General features: G+C 50.0%; 1 protein-coding gene and 1 long non-coding RNA gene across 3 annotated transcripts in view; one reads left to right on the forward strand and one right to left on the reverse strand.

Moving 5' to 3' along the window:
• CHST11 (carbohydrate sulfotransferase 11) overlaps positions 1-18178 on the reverse strand; it is a 254950-nt gene that overhangs the window by 63874 nt on the left and 172898 nt on the right. The window lies entirely within an intron of this gene.
• On the forward strand, positions 1864-7315 carry LOC124230454 (uncharacterized). Its single transcript, XR_006886182.1, has 2 exons — positions 1864-1998; positions 5040-7315. It is a non-coding gene; the product is annotated as an uncharacterized LOC124230454 (long non-coding RNA).

An 18178-nucleotide genomic window follows, 5' to 3' on the forward strand; every position in this document is an offset into this window, starting at 1 on the left:
CCTTACAGCTTCAGAGCACCTTGACTGAACAAAGGTGTCTGGTTTTTATTTTCCGCTTTCTGATGGTTCTTGGAGCTGGGGGCGGGGAAGGGGGACCAGGGTTTTTCTTTTACAGGTGACAGAACTGGGCTCAGAGAGGGACCTGGCTGAGTGGTTCTGCCATTCAAGACCAATGCTCTTTTCACTACCCTATGTTGATGCCCATCCACCCATCCATCCATCCACCAATCCATGTACCCATCCACCCATCCATCCATTCATCCACCCATCCATCCATTCATTCACCCATCCATGCACCCACCCACCCATCCCTCCATCCATCCATGCACCCACCCACCGATCCATCCATCCATCCATCCATGCATCCATCCATCCATGCACCCATCCATCCATCCATGCACCCATGCATGCACCCCCACCCACCCATCCATCCATCCATCCATGCACCCATCCATGCACCCATTCATCCATCCATCCATCCACCCATCCATGCACCCACCCACCCATCCATCCATGCACCCATCCATGCACCCATCCACCCACCCATCCACGCACCCACCCACCCACCCATCCATCCATCTATCCACCCACCCACCCATCCATCCATCTACCCATCCATGCACCCATCCATCCATCGATCCATGCACCCACCCACCCATCCATCCATCCATCCATCCACACATCTGCCCACCCACCCATCCACCCATCCACCCATTCACCATCCATCTGTTTTTCCTACCAATTCCTATTTATTCTGGAATCTTTCAAGAAAGAAAGAGAGGAAAGGCTCCTTTGGGGAGAAGCCACACCCACGTGTCTGGGCACAGTTTTGCAGGAAGAGTCTTTTTTTGCCAACAATGCCATCAGCTTGGGGATTTGGAGCGCTGCCCTCCTCCTTGTTCTGCATCTCCTCGCTGCTCCCTCATTTCCACGGCTGATTACTCTTCTGCCAGCAGTGTGCACTTACAGTCAAGTGCTAACCATTACGGGAACATTCTTTCACCTCTCTGCCCTTCTGCTAATCCACCGGATTGGTAGGACTCCAGGCCTCTCCAGGCTGCCTCCCCAGCTTGGGTTACGAGACTAAGAAACATTAGCGTGATGGAACTGAAGCCAGGGGTGAATAGCCAACAGTAGTGCATTTTCCCATAGGTGTAAATGCATGCATTCATTCATTCACTCACTTACTCCTTCATTCATTCAACAAACAGCTATGAAGCATCTACTAACTGCCAACCCATGTGCCAAGGGATCTAGCAATGAACAAGATTCAAATGTCAAATAAAAATGTTCAAATAGCAATTAAAATTTTCCCTTGGGGGGGTGACAATATGTTGTTGGCAAATCAAGGATGGACCCTACTGAAGTTGTAAGGTCTTGGTGGGTGGTAGACTCTCACAGTATCTTACTGTTTCCTGAGGACAGTCAGTCCATGCCACATGTTCTGAATAACTTATTTCGACTCCACTGAGCTGCCCCCTTCAGTTACGTACAAATTGCTCAATGTCACCACAGCTGGGTTTAGACCTTGAGAGGCCCCAAGCCCTGACAACACCATAGGACCCCCCCAAAAATGGGATTCTAAGTGAAAACAAGGTTAAACCACAAAGTAAGTATAAGTCCAACCCATTTCTGATTTTTCCCATGATGACTACATTGATGATTTTATTATCAAAAATGTCCCCATCTCTCTCTCTTTTCTTGGGGGAAGGGAGCGGGGTTGGGAGCACATTCCCAGCGTTGCTGAAGCCTCAGTATTGGTGTCGTCTGTCTGCTGAGTCATCCCTCACTGGGCAGGGCTCCAGTTTCGAGCCAGAAGGCATTTTGAACCCCTGCTGTTGATGCCTTTTTCCTACTCCCTAGCCAACCTCCGTTCCAGCTTCTGCCCATGACGCTCCTCTCTGCCTCTCCCGCTCTCCTCCTTCCTGCCAAATGTCAGCTGCCCTTTGAGACACACAGCACATCTTTAAGTGGATTCACAGCTGTCCGTGAAGACAGGTACAGTTTATCCCCGTTAGACAGGTTTGGAGATGGAGACACAGAGCGCCAGGCATCTGGCACAGGGTTGGTACTTTGGGACTGACCAGTTTGGTACTCTGGGATTGATCGGGTTGGTACTCTGGGATTGACCGGGTTGGTACTTTGGGACTGACCAGGTTGGTACTCTGGGATTGACCAGGTTGCTACTCTGGGATTGACCGGGTTGGTACTCTGGGACTGACAGGGTTGGTACTCTGGGACTGACAGGGTTGGTACTCTGGGATTGATCGGGTTGGTACTCTGGGATTGATTGGGTTGGTACTTTGGGACCGACCGGGTTGGTACTCTGGGATTGACCGGGTTGGTACTCTGGGACTGACCGGGTTGGTACTCTGGGATTGATGGGGTTGGTACTCTGGGATTGATCGGGTTGGTACTCTGGGACCGACTGGGTTGGTACTCTGGGATTGACCGGTTGGTACTCTGGGACTGACCGGGTTGGTACTCTGGGACTGACAGGGTTAGTACTCTGGGACTGACAGGGTTGGTACTGTTGGACTGATTGCCGTGGCTACGGTATCTAGCCAGGTAGGGCCAGGAACAGCATATCAAATCCAGAGCCCGACTCTGTGGGCTTCTGGCTACATTTCACTGCTCACAGTGGGCTAAGCGTCTGTTACCACAGGGGCCGTCTTCATGCCCTAATGAGGTGGCTTCCTGTGGGAAATCAGACAGCATAAAGGTTAGATCCTTAGATCATGGTGAGGGTACCATTACTCGCTCTAGTCTGTCTGTCAACGTCAGTTTGGTGAAAAACAAGACCACAAGTTCCAGAAAGATGCCAACCTTCAGTATGAAGATCCGGGCCAAGACATCACGGATGTTACCAAGACTGGGGTAGGCAGAACTGCAATCAAGGGCCCACTTGTGCCGGTGGTCAGCACGGGTTTCTTGTCACCGAGGACAGAACTAAAATACCACCAGAGCAAATGCTGCTGCTGTTCCTCTAGGCAGGGAAAAGCCAACAGAATATTCTAGATGTTTTGCATGCTGCTGCTTCTACCTAGATCACCTTACTCAGCCAGATGAACGCTGCTTATTCCTCAACACCACACTCAGGTGAAACCTCCTCTAGAAAGTCTGCCTGATCCTCTTCTTTCCTCATCTGGTCCCACTCACAGAATTCACTGTTCCCAGTGCCATGAAATACGGACACTTCCAGTATGACCCAATCCTACATTATATTATTTCAGCATTTGACAAAATAGTCTGTGATACACCAATTTCTTTAAAAAAAAATCAAAACAGAGAAATTTAAAAAGAAAAAGAGGTGTATAAGTGTTTCAGACTGATCCAATTGAGAAACAGTGGGTTAAACAGGTTTCCTTTCACTGCAGGACTTGTCAGGGCCTTTGGTTTGCAAGCAGGCACTTTGAATTCCCAAAGACCGTGGGATGCAGTACTTCCCAACGCTTCCAGGAACTCTGGGGGGTGAGAAGATGTCTCACTGAACTGAGGTGATGATTACTTTTATATGTCAACTTGACTGAGCCACAGGGTGCTCCGACAATTCAGTCGAACATTATTCTGGGTGAGTCTGTGAGGGTGTTGCTGGATGAGGTTAACATTTGAATCCATAGGCTGAGTAAAGCAGACTGCCCTCCCGAATGTGGGTGGGCCTCGTCCAATCAGTTGAAGGCCTGAATCAAACAAAAAGGCTGACCCTCCACTGAGTAAGAGGGAGCTAACTCCTGCCTGACTGCCTGTGAGCTGGGACATCAGTTTTTTTCCTCCTTTGGGCTCAAACTGAAACATCAGCTCTCCCGGGTCTCCAGCTTGCCAACTGCGAATCTTGGGACTTGTTAGTCTCTATAATCATGTGAGCTGATTCCTTACAACAGATCTCTTTCTATATATACACACACGTCCTGGCGGTTCTGTTTCTCTCGAGAACTCTGACTAATACGGCTGGTATCCTGAGCAACACTCTTTGGGAAGTGAGCCTGTATTTTCAGGGCCCCACTGGAAATCCTTGAAGACAGCCACCGTGCCTAGTTCCCGCTCAGCATTCAGGACAAGTGCCAGACACACAGCGGTTCTCAAGCTGTACGTCTAACTGATGCTAATGAAGTCCAGCATAGCATTGGGAACCACTTCTATTTCTGTGATCCTTTAGGGCCTTACTCTGAAAAGCACTGGAAACCAACCCTCACAAAATCAAGGATTCTGTTACTGACTTCATTCCAATCTTTTCCTCTAATGCCCTGTGGGTGGGGGGTGGGAGGCGGGGGGAACAGAGGCACATCATAAATGGTCATCTCCTCGGATAATTGTTGCATTTTTGTATTAGCACCTAGTATGTCTTATTTTTAAACTGTGTATTATTCCTAAAAGTAATGAAACTACATCTTTTTAAAAACTGCTTTGGGGGCTGGCCAGGTGGCATGCTGGTTAAGTTTGCATGCTCCGCTTCGGCAGCCCAGATCCTGAGTGTGGACCTACACACGACTCATCAAGCCATGCTGTGGTGGCATCCCACATACAAACAGAGGAAGATTGGCACAGATGTTAGCTCAGGGACAATCTTCCTCAAGCAAAAGAAAAAAAAGAAAGAGGAAGATTGTCAACAGATGCTAGCTCAAGGCCAATCTTCCTCACCAAAAAAACGAAACAAACAAAAAACATAGCTTTATTGAGATATAATTTTATACCACAAAATTCACTCATTTAAAGCATACAGTTCAATGGTTTTTGGTATATATATTTTTTTGCAACCATCCTCATAATCTAATTCTAGAATGTATTTATTGCTCTGGAAAGAAACCCGGTCCCAATAGCAGTTACCTCTCGTCTCCCCCTCCCCAAGCCCCACACAACCACTAATCTACCTTCTGTCAGTATGGATTTACCTGTTCTGGACATTTCCCATAAGTGAAATGAACTCGGACAGTCTGTGGTCTTTCGTGACTGGCTCCTTCCACTTAGCCCACCGCTTTTGAGGCTCCTCTGCTGTAGCACGAACAGGACCTCACTCCTTTCTACGGATGACCTCTTTGTAGGTGCGCTGTCATCGAGACGGGAAACGACACGTGGCCCACGCCCACTCATTTGCAGTGTCTCACTAGGGGCGTCCTGGCCCTGTGCGCCTAAGCACACACGACAGACCCGTGAGAGGACGGGAGAAGAGGAAACCTCAAGACTGAGCGAGTGCTTAGCCCTGCACCAGAGGTTTGCATTTATTATCTATCGTCACCGTCACTGAGGTTCAGAAACTTTAAGGGACTTGTCGGAGACCACGGCCATTAAGCGGCAAGTGGAGAAGTGAACATGGACGTGTCTGACTCTAACATCTATGGACTTTCCACCCAAATCCTCACCCTCGGCAGGAAGGTGGGGCTTAGCACTCAGAACGGGGGGCCTGGCAGGCCCAGCTTTCCTCTACTTGAAGAGCAGAAGGGGGTGACGTATTCATTAAAGGTCGGAGGACGCCATGATTTAAAAATCGGGGTGAGCACTAACCAGAGGAGAAGGGAGTGCGAGGGACTTAACTAGATCCACAGAAATCCAGGCAGAGCCTCCCTTTCCGTCCTACCTGGGGCTGGCGCGGGAGCTGAATCATTGCCTCAATGAGCAGAAATAAACCCTCCAAGGAGAGGACACCAGTGGGAGACTCCACACTTGTGCCCAGCAGTCCAAAGCGATGGTGTTTCCTAGTCAAACATTCTTATTTCTGTGGCCCAACCAGGCTCCACCGATTGGCCCCTACCAGGCAGCCTGATCACATTTCCCAGCTCTCCCCACATTCACTAAGTCTAGCCTCACTGTCTTTGTTTTGTGTTCTTCAAACCACCAAGCTTGCTTCTGCCACAGGGCCTTTGCACATGCTCTTCTTTCTGCTGGAAAGTTTCCCCCAGATGTCCCCACGGCTGGTTCCTTCCTCTCATTCACATGTCACTCAGTTTACACATCCCTGCCTTAGTGAGGCCTTCCTTGACCACCTACTCCACTGTCCCATCATCTTACTCTGCTTTCTTTATTGCATTCTATTAGCACCTGGCATTTTCTTATTTAGTTGTTTGGTATTGCCTGTCTCCCCTCAACTACATTCTTGCCCCTCTGGAGAATAAGAATCAGATGGTCTTGTGCCCTGCTATATCCCAGAGCCTGGCGCAAACCTGGTGCATACAAGGAGCCCCATCAATGCTCAGTGAGTGAATAAATGCCCAACAAGCTCAAGACACTGCAACGGAAGCAGACAGGTGGGTGGGGCTTCACCAGCTGAAGTGTGGTCCAGCAGAGAACCCTGACTCCTGGGGGGACACAAACAACAACAACCACACAACAGAGAGCTGTGGGTGAGGCCTCTTCCCCTGCACAGTCAGAGCTGCCTTGTGGCCGGAGCCGGTCATGGGTGTCATGAGTGGACAGTGACTGTTGCAGCACTTCCAGAAGCTGATTGAGATTTTCCTTTGGGGGGGGGGGGCGCCTCTGTCTCATCTTTTCCCATGTTCTGTTGTGAATGACACAGGTGTAGGTTCCAGAAGAGAAAGAGAGGTGCCGCTCACTCTCCCAGGGCGATGTCTGTGCTGGTCCTGCCTGAGGCCGGGCTAAGCTGCCAGGCTCTGGTCAATTCGCCACTCGCGCTCAACATCCACACAGCCCTGGCCTTGCCGTCTGCTGGGGGCCCGAGGCAGGTGGCTTTGTTTAGAGGGCTCTCTCCGTTCCCAAGCCCTCCGCCCCGAGCCACGCACGGGCCGGGGCCAAAGAAGAATCCCGCTCCGGAGCTCGGCCCCCAGGAGCCTGCGGCCCAGGGAGACGGGTCTCCAGGGCCTGAGTCGACTCTGGGGTTTACACAAACGGATCTACCCTTGTTCTCGCCCTGACGGGGGACCTAGACTGTGGAGGAGGCATGCTGGGCCCCGAATTCCACCCCACGCAGACTGCACTGCCTCGAGGAACGGGAATTGTCTGCGCTGGAATCGTGACTCCTAGACGGGTGACCTGGATCCGAATCTCTGAATTTCCACGTCCTCATCTGTAAGATGAAGGCTGGTGTCCTTTCCTCCCTCATGCCTTTGGCCAACGCTGATGGAGCATCCGCCCTGTCTAGGGCACTGTGCTCGGGGTGGCGCCTTCACCTGGAGAATCTTGCGAGAAATACAGAGACCTCCGCTAGGTGAGTGAGTGATTTCACCCCCACAGCCTCTGTTTCCCAAAGTGAACGAAAGGGTCTAATGCCCCACTTCTCAGGCCGGCTTGGAGTATTTAAAAAGAAACTGTATCCAACTCTGGAGAATTGCTTTCGGGCAAAATAAAGTAACAAACAAAAATAAAACAGAATGTAGCAGGGTGCCCGACACAGGGTGGATACTCACTAGTGTTTATTGCAACTCCCTGAAAATGCAAACCGCAGCTTCTATCTCCCACCCCTGTAGAAAAATAAAAACCCTTGTTCATTCTGTTCCTTGGCACCCTTGACAACTAGTGTGAAGAAACGGGGGTTTTGTTACACCGAATTCTTGTAGCAATAGATAACTGATACAGGCGCTAAGTGAATTCCGGAACACCTCAAGTATGGCTGAATAGTCTATTAATTTGATTTTTCTCATTCAAACTCTGCCTCGGTTTCCTCATCCGTCAAATGGGTTAGTCGAGAGGAACTGAATTAATGTGGGTAAGATATTGAGAACGGGATGTTGCACAAAAGACGTGCTCTGTAAATGTTAGCAATTATTATCATAAACACCCTCTAGGTGCCTAGGCGTGTCCCAGCTCTGGGGCGATGGCAGTAAATACGAGCCCAGATCCCTGTTCGCTTAGGGATTATATCCAGAGGTGGCGAGGGATCCCAGACAAACAAACAAATGGCAAGATCATTTCCGACCACGAGAAGCGCTGTGAAGGCTATAAATAGCAAGACGAGGCAACAAGGAGCGAATGGGAGTTCGGGAAGCCCTCCTGGGGGGAGGTTATGTTTCATCTGAGACCTGATCGGCCAACCGAGTGGAGATCTATGGGGAAGTGTGTTCCGGGAGCGGGGACAGTAAATGCCAACTCCTGCGGTGGGAGCACATTTGACATGTTTTCGGAACGCAGCCTGCGGGCAGGGTGATAAGGGACGAGGTTGGCGGACGTCTAATTTGCACCCTGACCCTCTCCCTGGGATCCCATCCCTCCTGTTGTTCCTACTCAATGGATCAGCCCGGATAGGAGGGTTAATCGATTCAAAAGGCCCTTCACCGCACCTGAAATCCGGGGACGACCCAAAGGGACTGGACGTCCCTTCCTCTCTCTCTGCTCTACTCCTCTCAAATTTCCACTGGCTTCTCCCACTTTCAAATGGACACCCTGCAAGATTTATACCCAATCCCTCCTGGGAACATCATGCAACCTGTGAAAAAGGCTGATCAAACAGCGTTGCTATTTAGGCTCTGGGCCCGATAGGAGCATAAAGTATCTGGTGCCTCTGTGAATACAAACGCTGTTGCCCGAGGCCGCCTTGATCTGCAGGTTTCACAATAAAATACTGTTTGACAGACTAACCTGCGCTCCCCTCCCCCGGCTGGGTCACACCTATCATCTGGGCAGCTGAATGACCCTTTTGTTCCCCAGCGAGGCCGGTTCTGGTGAGCTGGAACCAGGTTGGGTTTTTTCTGCTTTTTGGAGGCCATTATCAGGGACCTGCACGCTAAGACCCTTGTTCATTTTTTACCAAGACCCTGGGCTCTGTTTGTTGTTCCAGAAGCATTAAAAATAATTTAAAAGTCATCATGGTGAGAATAATGGCTCCCATTTTGGAGAGCCCATTAGGACCAGGAGCTTTATACACATTCCTTCATTTTGTGCTCGCCACAGCCCTGAGAAACTGGTCCTGAAGCCTCAATTTTTCAGATGAGGAAAGGAGAAAACAGGGCACAAAGAAATGAAAGGCCCAGCCCGAGGCTCCGGGGTCAGTAAGGGAGAGGCTCGGGGTGGGAGGAAATCTGCCTCGCCCTGAAGCCAACACCACATGGCACCTCGTGCAGTGAGAATGTGGCCAGCATCGGGGCAAGATGAGAATGACCATCTGCAGTGGACAGAAGGACGGCCACCCAAGAGGGCCACGTCCTTCTCCTGGAACCTGGGGACAAGTGACCTTACAGGGCAGAAGGAGACCGTGAAGTTAAGGATCTGCAGATGGGAAGTTTATCCCAGATTACTCAGTTTTAACGACAAGAGTCTTTATGAGAGGGAGGCAGGAGGAGGATGTGATCGTGGGAGCACAGGGTGACACGAGGAGCCCCCAGCCAAGGAACACAGGCGGCCTCTAGAAGCTGGAAAAGGCAAGGAACATTCTCCCTCGAACCTCCACAAGGAACTCAGACCCGCCAACACCTCGATTTTAGCCCCCAAGACCCACTGCAGACTTCTGACCTTCAGAACGCAGAATGACACACTTGTGCTGTTTTAAGCTCCTCATTTGTGGTAATCTGTCACAGCAGCAACAGGAAACTAATACACCCGTCACACACTGAAGGCTGGTCTCTCGCCCAGATGAGAAAACGGCTCAAAAATCCAACTGGTATAAAAAGGGAATCATTCTGCAGTTTCCCTCTTGTGCAGACAATATTTCCCGAGATGACCGGTGGAGCCGTGCGAGCAGATAGGGTGTGAGCCCCGAGTCTGGAGTCCCCGCTGGGCTCAAGCCCGCGCCTCCCAACCAAGCACATGTGACCCTGAACAAGCCCCCAGGCCTCTCGGAGTCCAAGTTCCTAACCCACAGAAAGTCCCTCCACCAGGAAGTTGTTCAAGGAACTCACAGTAATTAACCCGAGCCAGTGCTCAAAGCCTGCCAGACGCGTGCTGTGTACCTAACACGCGTTCTATCATCCAAACCTCAAAACAACCCTGGAAGAAGGCCAACGTTATTAATTCCATTCTACAGGAGGGGAAACCGAGGCACAGAGAAGTCAGCTGTTCAAGTACACAGCTTAGGATCAGGACTCAGACTTGAGAGCTGGTGGTTCTTCGACCACTATGGTGAGTCAAGTCTTAACCCAGCACATCCGACACTGAGGAAGCACTCAGCTCATAATAGCAGTTGTTATTGTTCAAATTATTATTATTATTATTACTACTATTATTATTCTTGGTCCCAGTTAACTTCTTGGATCCTGAAGATAAGTAATGCATCCTCCTGACATTACATAGCTAAGAAAAAAAGAGAGAAGAAAAACAAAAGATTGGAAAGCCAGGACTCCTTATCATCCAGGTGGAAAGGGGCAAGGCTTTGTAGGAGGCAATTCGAGACCATTCTTCACTGTGAGGGGGCAGAAGAGTGGTCACAGCTCGCACCGAGGAGGGAGCATGAGAGAAGCCAGAGTAATCGATGTCTCTTATAGCGTCTTTTTTTTTTTTTTGAGGAAGATTAGCCCTGAGCTAACTGCTGCCAATCCTCCTCTCTTTTTTTTTTGTTTTTTTGCTGAGGAAGACTGGCCCTGAGCTAACATCATTTGTGGCCATCTTCCTCTACTTTATACGTGGGACACCTGCCACAGCATGGCTTGACAAGCGGTGCCATGTCAGCACCCGGGATTCGAACCGGCGAACCCTGGGCCACCGAAGCAGAATGTGCAAACTTAACCACTGCACCACTGGGCCTCTTATAGTGTCTTAATTAGAATTTCAACAGGAAATTATTCTGTTTCATAAATACGACGATGATCATCATCCATTTCTGGTTCAACTTTAAAAGCATTTCTTTATTAACTCTTCACTTGGCGGAATATTTCAATATAAATAACTGGTTAGAGGGATCTCCACTAAAAAGTGTGTTATTAGAATAGAGGTATCTATACTAGATTTATCTGGGCAACAAAATATAGTTAAAAACATATCTTGAGAGTTACGCAGCACCGTGATTCAGAAAAACGCAAAGTATTTTATATTTTACTTTTCAAGTTACTGTGTATTGAGACCTCCTGTTGTGCCTGGTGCTTTATTTCTCCTTAGCACACTTAATGTGTTAAATGTTATTAACTGCACAAAATTGAGGCTCAGAGAGGTTATATGGCTTGCCCAGGTCACACAGCATCTGGGTTTGAAAGACCATCCTTTTACACCACACGCAAGTAAGAAGACGAGGGGACTATATCCTGGATGAGAAAACCAATGAGAGAAAAAGGTGCTCTAGTCTCAAGCCAGGGGGACCAAGAAAATGTTCTAATCTGTTAGCAATGACTGAGCTTCCTTTCATTAACAGGAAAAGCCATTCAACATTCAATCAATTCTATAAAACATTTATGGACCTCTGTGCCTCCTGGAAATCATCGCAGACATTTAATGAGAGGCAGTCCTGTGAGGCTCGGAGCACGGCTGCTGGACTCCGAACACAGGGGTGAATTCCAGCTCCGCCACCTATAAACTGGGTGATACCGGCAAGAAGGGACCGAAGCTCTTTGGGTCTCACCTGCTTCCTCACTTGTAAAATGGGGACTTTTTACAAAAGTAAAAGTAATGGGACCGTCCTCATTCGGATGGGAGGATGGAATGTCAAGTGCTGAGAACAGCGCCTGGCGCAGAGGAAGCACGATCTAAGAGTGGCCATCGTTACAGAAATATTAGCTACTGTAGGATCTATGATCTGGTTCCTGAGGAAATGATGCAGCATTTTCATGAAAGGTTAGGAGTTTTAAGCACACCAGGTTATGATTTACCTGGAAATCTTTTAACTAATAGGACAGCTAAGATTTGATTAGATATTCACAAAATTCCTTCCCAAACATGTCGGCAAAAAACTGCTGGCAGACAGCAATCTGGAACGCACAGCCTCGTCTGCGCTGGACACGGAAGAAAAATTGGGCTCAGAGGAGGAAACGGACTAAAAGGAACTGCAAGGCATTCCCTACAGGCTGGGCGAGCCGACAGCAGTGAAGACCAAGCAGCCGTCAAGACACAGGCAGGGAAGAAAGATGCCACTGGTGTTTATGGAGAAACAGCAAACTGTACACGGGCTGTTTTCTCACTGTTCAGCTGATGTAGATGGATGTAAACCATGTGTCACACGACTGACCACTATTAATCTTTCAGCGGCCTTTCCAGGGGAAGTCCTACCAGATTCAGAAAGGTCAAGGAACTTGCCCAAGGTCACACAGCAACAAATTCCAAGCTATTCTCATGAAGCCAGGAAGTGGGGACTGTAAAAGGCCAGTACACTAGAATACACTGAGTGTTAAGTGAGTGGTGTAGGAAAGGCCCATCGTCTGGGGTAGTTCCAATGTGATTACGATGCCATGATGATAATCGCCATAAGAATGGCTAATATTTAGAGAGTACTTGTGCCAGATGGCACTCCAAGCATTGTACTTATGTGAATTCATTTAATCCTCACAGCAAGCCAATGGGTTGGCACTGTTATTATTATTCCCATTTTATGGGTGAAGAAACTGAGGCCCAAAGAGGTGAAGCAACTTGTTCAAGTCAAACAGCTGGAGACAGATAACACCAGATGTTTATTCTTGAGAACACGCTTTAGGCTCACGTAGAAAACCTCCTCCGTAGAACTAACTTTTCCTACAAGGGGCGATAGGTTGACGCGGTCCCCGACAGATATGTCCACGTCCGAATTCCTAGAACGTGTGAATGACATCTCATTTGGACGAAGGGTCTTTGCCGATGGGACGAAGGGTCTTGAGATGAGAAGATCATCCTGGACTCCCAGGGTGGGCCCGAAATCCAATGACAAGTGTCTTTATACGAGAGACAGAAGATGAGGTGGCAACGTGAAGACAGGGTGGAGAGATGTGGCCCCACGTCGAAGCAGCGAGCAACCACGAGAAGCTGGACAAGGCAAAGAGCGCATTCGCCCCTCGAGCCTGCAGACACCTGGATGGCATACTTCTGGCGTCCAGAACAGCAAGAGGATGCAGTGCTGTTGTTCTAAGCCCATCTGGTTTGCAGTAATTCGTTATGGCAGCCCCAGGAAAGTCATGGGGAAGGTATGACCTGTATCAGAGGTTCAGGCTAATCTTCAGGCCTGGATGTCTGGGTGGAAGCAGTGGGAGGACGGAGTGCCATGTTAGTGGCACGGGAAACCCGGGGGAAGGTCCCCATCTGGGGGCAGGTGGACTCGCAGTCAACATAATGAGGCAGTTTTCCAGCCAGGAGAGCTCCTCGTCATGTACTGAGCTGCCCATCACAGGGAGTAATCTTGCCCCAATGGGAAGCCAACCACACTCGCATGTTCTACTACGGAAGGAGGCCAGGGCCAGGCAGGCGGCCAGCTCTCAGAAACTCTCGCTCACGGAATCAATGGACACAAGTCACGGGATGGCTCAGAAAGCGGTTTTCCTTTAAAGGTTTTCATTCATTGGAGTATTTCGGCAGAGTTTTCCAGGAAGCAGAAAGCAACAATCTTTCTTGTCCGTTTCTGGAGCTGTCTGCTCCTTCCCACCCTCTCTGCATGGACATCTGCAGTAAGACAGCTGGACAGCTGGGACCCTGAGCGAGTCACACGTCACTCATACGAGCTGTTATTCCGTGTGCCAGAGCCAACCTTGAAGACCATTCCACGGCCCCCGGGGAGCCTGTAGACACCAAGCACATCCCTCGCTCACCATGCTTCTAGAAACAACCTCCCTTGTACTGCCCTGGCCTGCGCAGGTATTTTCACAGTCAGGAATCAAAACCCTGGGCTACCTAAATATATCAAAACATCTAAAGTCGGAGCAGAACCTTTAGCATTCTCTCCTCCAGGGTTGATAATTAAAATAGTTTCTAACTAGTAAGACGTGGTCACTGACCAGTCAGAAGAAATGCTGGTGGCGACCCCAGGTGCAGAGAGGAAATCTCTGGGTCCCGGCCCAGTGTGCCACCTTCCCACTGCCACACACCTGTGAGGAACACCGGGGCTTCCACTGCGCTGTCGATAGACTCTCCTCACCTTATGCAATATGGAAAAAGAGGGCGAGGGGTGAGAGAGAGAAGAGAAAAAAAGTAAGTCCGGTGAAATGTCTAAAACTTGAACGTGAGATAAAGAGAGCTCTTCCATAAGTCAAGGGATCTTTTGTACACAAAGTATCACCTGCATGGGACACTGGCCTCTTCTACATCATCATTGTTCTCTGGAATTGAACAAGATAGTTCTGGCTCTTAATTTGCTGCCAGACCCTTCGGGGAAGCAGACAAGCAAATCACTGACTACAGTCCAGTCTAAGAAGTGTTTCTGTTATAGTAATGATACGTGGCAGACATGCTAAGCACCTCATATGGACCATCTACTGAATATTCACGACAACCCTATGAAATAGAGGCTCATATCGGCCGCCTTCTGCAAATGAGGAAACTGAGGCACAGCAAAGGCAAACCACTTGCAGACTCAAGATTTCCATCAAGCCGCCTGGCTCTTACCCCCCGCCCCCTGCATCCCTTGGTTTGGCTCATGGGAGCACAAAACCGCAGTGTCCAATCAGAGTGGAGATCACGAGAGGCTTCCTGGAGGAGGGGATGGATGCAGGCCAGGAGACCAGATGTAAGCTAAGGGGAAAGATCCTCTGCCCTCACCCCGTGTTAAGGAGAAAGATGAAACTGGCCATTCACCACTGTTTCGATTCAAGCCTTCCAAGCCAGTGATTATCTTGTCCTCTCCATACACGGTCTCAGGGCTCTCTCATCCGCCATCGCCTTCAGAAGGCAGGGCAGGAAAACCTGCCTGGTTTTGGGGTAATCCAACATGGGAAGTCAAAGTAACTGAAAAGGCTGAGGGAGAAACACTAAGCTGGGAGTGTGAGTGTGTGTGTGTGTGTGTGTGTGTGTGTGTGTGAGATCCATGAAGGAGACCGAGTTGGGGAGCCAGGGGAGAGGGAAGCAGTCCATGGAGAGACTGGAAGGGAAAAGGGAGGAGGGAGGAAGGACCGCTCTGGCCCAGGGCGACGGCAGGGCAGACACTGCTTGTAGATCCTGAGCCTTGGTTCTGGGCACCGTCTCTGCCGCGGCCCCTCGAGAGGGTCTCCCTTAGCAGCCCAAAGACAGAGGGGAGTCAGCAGGCCAAGGGGGCCTTCTTTGGGCTGTTGCGGCCGGAGTGCACTTGGCCAGGGGACACCCACCTCCTTTGTCTCCCTGTTAGGTCAGTAAGACCTCAGCAAGCTGAGTGCAAAGGACAGCTGCTTCCAACTTCTTTGCAAGCTTCCACCACTGTCCAGCTATTGGCTCATTCGGGTTTTAGGAAAGGAAGGAGAGCGAGAGTAACTCAGATTTATCAAGTGCCTCTTGCTGCGAGAGGATGCTTGTGTGTGTGTGTGTGTATGTACGTATGTATTCTCTCTCTCTCTCAGCTAACATTGGTTGCATTGAGCACTCTCTACGTGCCAGGCATGAGCACTTTAGATGCATTAACTCATTTTGTCCTCTCATGACCTTTTGAGGACTCCCTGTTATCCCTAACTTAAAGATAAGTTAACTCAGAACAAAGAAGCTAAGATCACAGAATGAGAAGTGGCAGAGGGGGGATTTGAACCCAGGTCGTCTGATTTCCAGAGCAATAAAGTAGGAGCTGTTATCACACCCATTTTACAGACGAAAAATAGAGTTCCAGAGAAGCTGAGAGCTGTGCCCAGGGTCATACAGCTAGTTGGCAGAGCATGGCTTGACCTCAGGGTCAGCCTGGATGCAAGGCCCACGCTCTCTGACCTCTACTCTGCTGCTCCAGGTGTTAGAAACACTCACAGGCCAGCACTGGAAGGGGAAGCAGTCTGCAAACAGAAGTCTGGCCTGGAACGAGAAGGTGCCCAATTAATGTTTACAGAGAAGGAACAAAACCTCCGCAGATGCGCCCAGGTCTGGGGGCTGCATTCAGAACCCAGCCTCAGGGGCAGCGGAAGGACTCAGAAGCATCCTTTTCAGAGAAAAAAAAAATAATCATTTGCACCATATCTGAAAGCTGGAGGGGGAATGGATTCAAAACAAGCAAAGCTCTCCAAATAGCGATAAATACCTTAAATTACCCAGCAAGTTTAAAAGCCTTCATGCTGCTCTTTTTCCCAGCACAGAAACAGGCTCCTGATTGTGGCTGTTGAGAATGGAACATTCAGGAGGGCGTGGAGCCAGAGGGACAGGAGAAGGGGAGGGAGGGACGGGGGGAGGAAGAAGGCTGCGGGTGCCCAGGCCCCCTCGGCCCAGCTGGCTGGCAAGAGACAGAGCGGGCAATTGTGAGGCTCGCGCTTGCAGCGGGGTGCACGGGTCCAAGGCGGCTGGACCTGGGAACCTCCTTAGTTCCTGGGGGCAATTTTCCTTGCCATAGAAATGGGGAGAGGGAAAAGTCAGGGCTACAATGGCTGCCTGAGGACGCCCTCATTTCAGGAACCTAGCATTGCCCGGGGCTTCTCTATGCTCTTATAGGAAACAACTGTATTGACTCCAAAGAGGAGAACAGTTCATGGAAGGCTGTAAATTCCCAGAAGCCAGTTCCCTCCGAAAAGCAAGGGTCTGGGCTGAGTTCTCCCTCTTCCCCCATGAGCCCCACCCCTAGGGGGCTGCTGCCATCAGACTGGTATGAGTTAGTGCCATTTGCGGAGCCTGTATTCAGGGCCCACTTGTGCGGCCAGCTGCAGCTCCTGGACCAGGCAATCGCGGTCGTTCAGTGGGGCTGACTCCCTGACAGGTCACTATGGCTCGTCCTGTGCTGTCTCATGGTGAGGAGCCCGGTGTCTGGGGGAGCGGTTCTGAACACCTGTGACCTTAGAGAAGTTACATAAACGCCTTGTGTCTTTGTTTCCACATAGGCAAAACGCGGATAATGATAGATAACCTACTACCTAGGGTTGTTATGAAGATTAAATTAGTTAAGAGACATAAAGTTCTTACCGCTTACTGGGGGCTTACTCTGTACCAGGCACTTCCTAAGACTTGACAGGTATTATCTCAGTTAATCTCTATATGAGCTAAGGGGGGGGGGGGGGCTAACATTGTTCTCCTTTTTTTCTTGTTGTGAAACCTGGCTCCCAGGGAAATTAAGTCATTGGCTCAAGGTCAATGATGAATGGTTGCGGGGGGTGGGGATGCCAGGCTTGGAACTCAAGTATTCTGACTCCAGCTCCTATGGGTTGGCTGTCCTGGCTACACAGCCTCCCAAAGAGAAGACCCCGCGAATCCAGTTCCTTTAGAATCAGTAGTTTCAACCCTGATTGAGCACGCAAATCACCTCGAGAGATTTTAAAAAATACGAGCTCCTGGGCCCCCACCTTCAGAGATCCTGACTCGTAGGTCAGGGCATCTCAGGTGTTTGAAAAGCCCTTCAGGGGATGTGGATATGCTCCCACAATAACCAGGATCCCCTGAGCCAGGGGCGGCGCTGGGACGCTGACGTGCCTCATTCAATCCTCAGGGCCTTTTAAAGCAGGACCATGACTGCCCCTGCTTCACAGATGAGGAAACTGAGGCCCAGAGCAGTTTGTGATGCCCATAAATGAGTAGGAAGCAGAGCCTGGGTCAACGCTGGAGCTCCAACACCCTGCTTTGGATGGAAACATGGATGAAGAGGTCAGGGCCGCGGGGCCCACACCACTCTGTCTTCCACTGGGTTCCTTCCAAAAGAAGAGCGAAATTCTGCCTCTGGTAGAGATGCAAGGGAAGGGCTGGCATGAAACTCCAAGGGTTGAGAGCATGTGTGTTCATTACTGCACGACATTTATCTGGAGGCAGACCAGTGTTCTAGCAAACCCCACGGAAAACACAGCCTTGGCGTGCGATCTATGAGCTGGAGGACCCTTGCGAGGTAAAGCCCCAAGTCACGGGTGCATGACTTTCACATCTTATTACAAAAATAGTGGTCGGGGCGGGAACACCTGCAGGCCTCTGTGGCACGAAGATGCTGTCACCATCTCAGGAGGGAGGCTGGAAGAGCTCGAACGTTTACAGTCAATAGTTTAGGCCAAACGACCGTTAAGAACTAGAGACTCTGCTGGACCAAACTCCCCGAACTGAATGATCCTTGTGAACGAGTCAGGGCCACTTCCCTCTCAAAATATAGTCACATCATGTAACACGAGTTCAATCAATGAAAACGGCCACGTTCATTTAGAAACTGTCAGGTCAAAGGCATGTTTCATGCAACCAGCACTTTGAAGGCATCTCCTCTTTGCTGGGCCCCATGCCAGCCGCTGGCAGAAGGAATATGACCAAGAGAGTGCTCGCCAGCTACCCTCGGCACGGTTTTGGAGAACAG

Source organism: Equus quagga, chromosome 19, assembly GCF_021613505.1.
Source record: "Equus quagga isolate Etosha38 chromosome 19, UCLA_HA_Equagga_1.0, whole genome shotgun sequence".
In the NCBI taxonomy this organism is placed as follows: domain Eukaryota; kingdom Metazoa; phylum Chordata; class Mammalia; order Perissodactyla; family Equidae; genus Equus; species Equus quagga.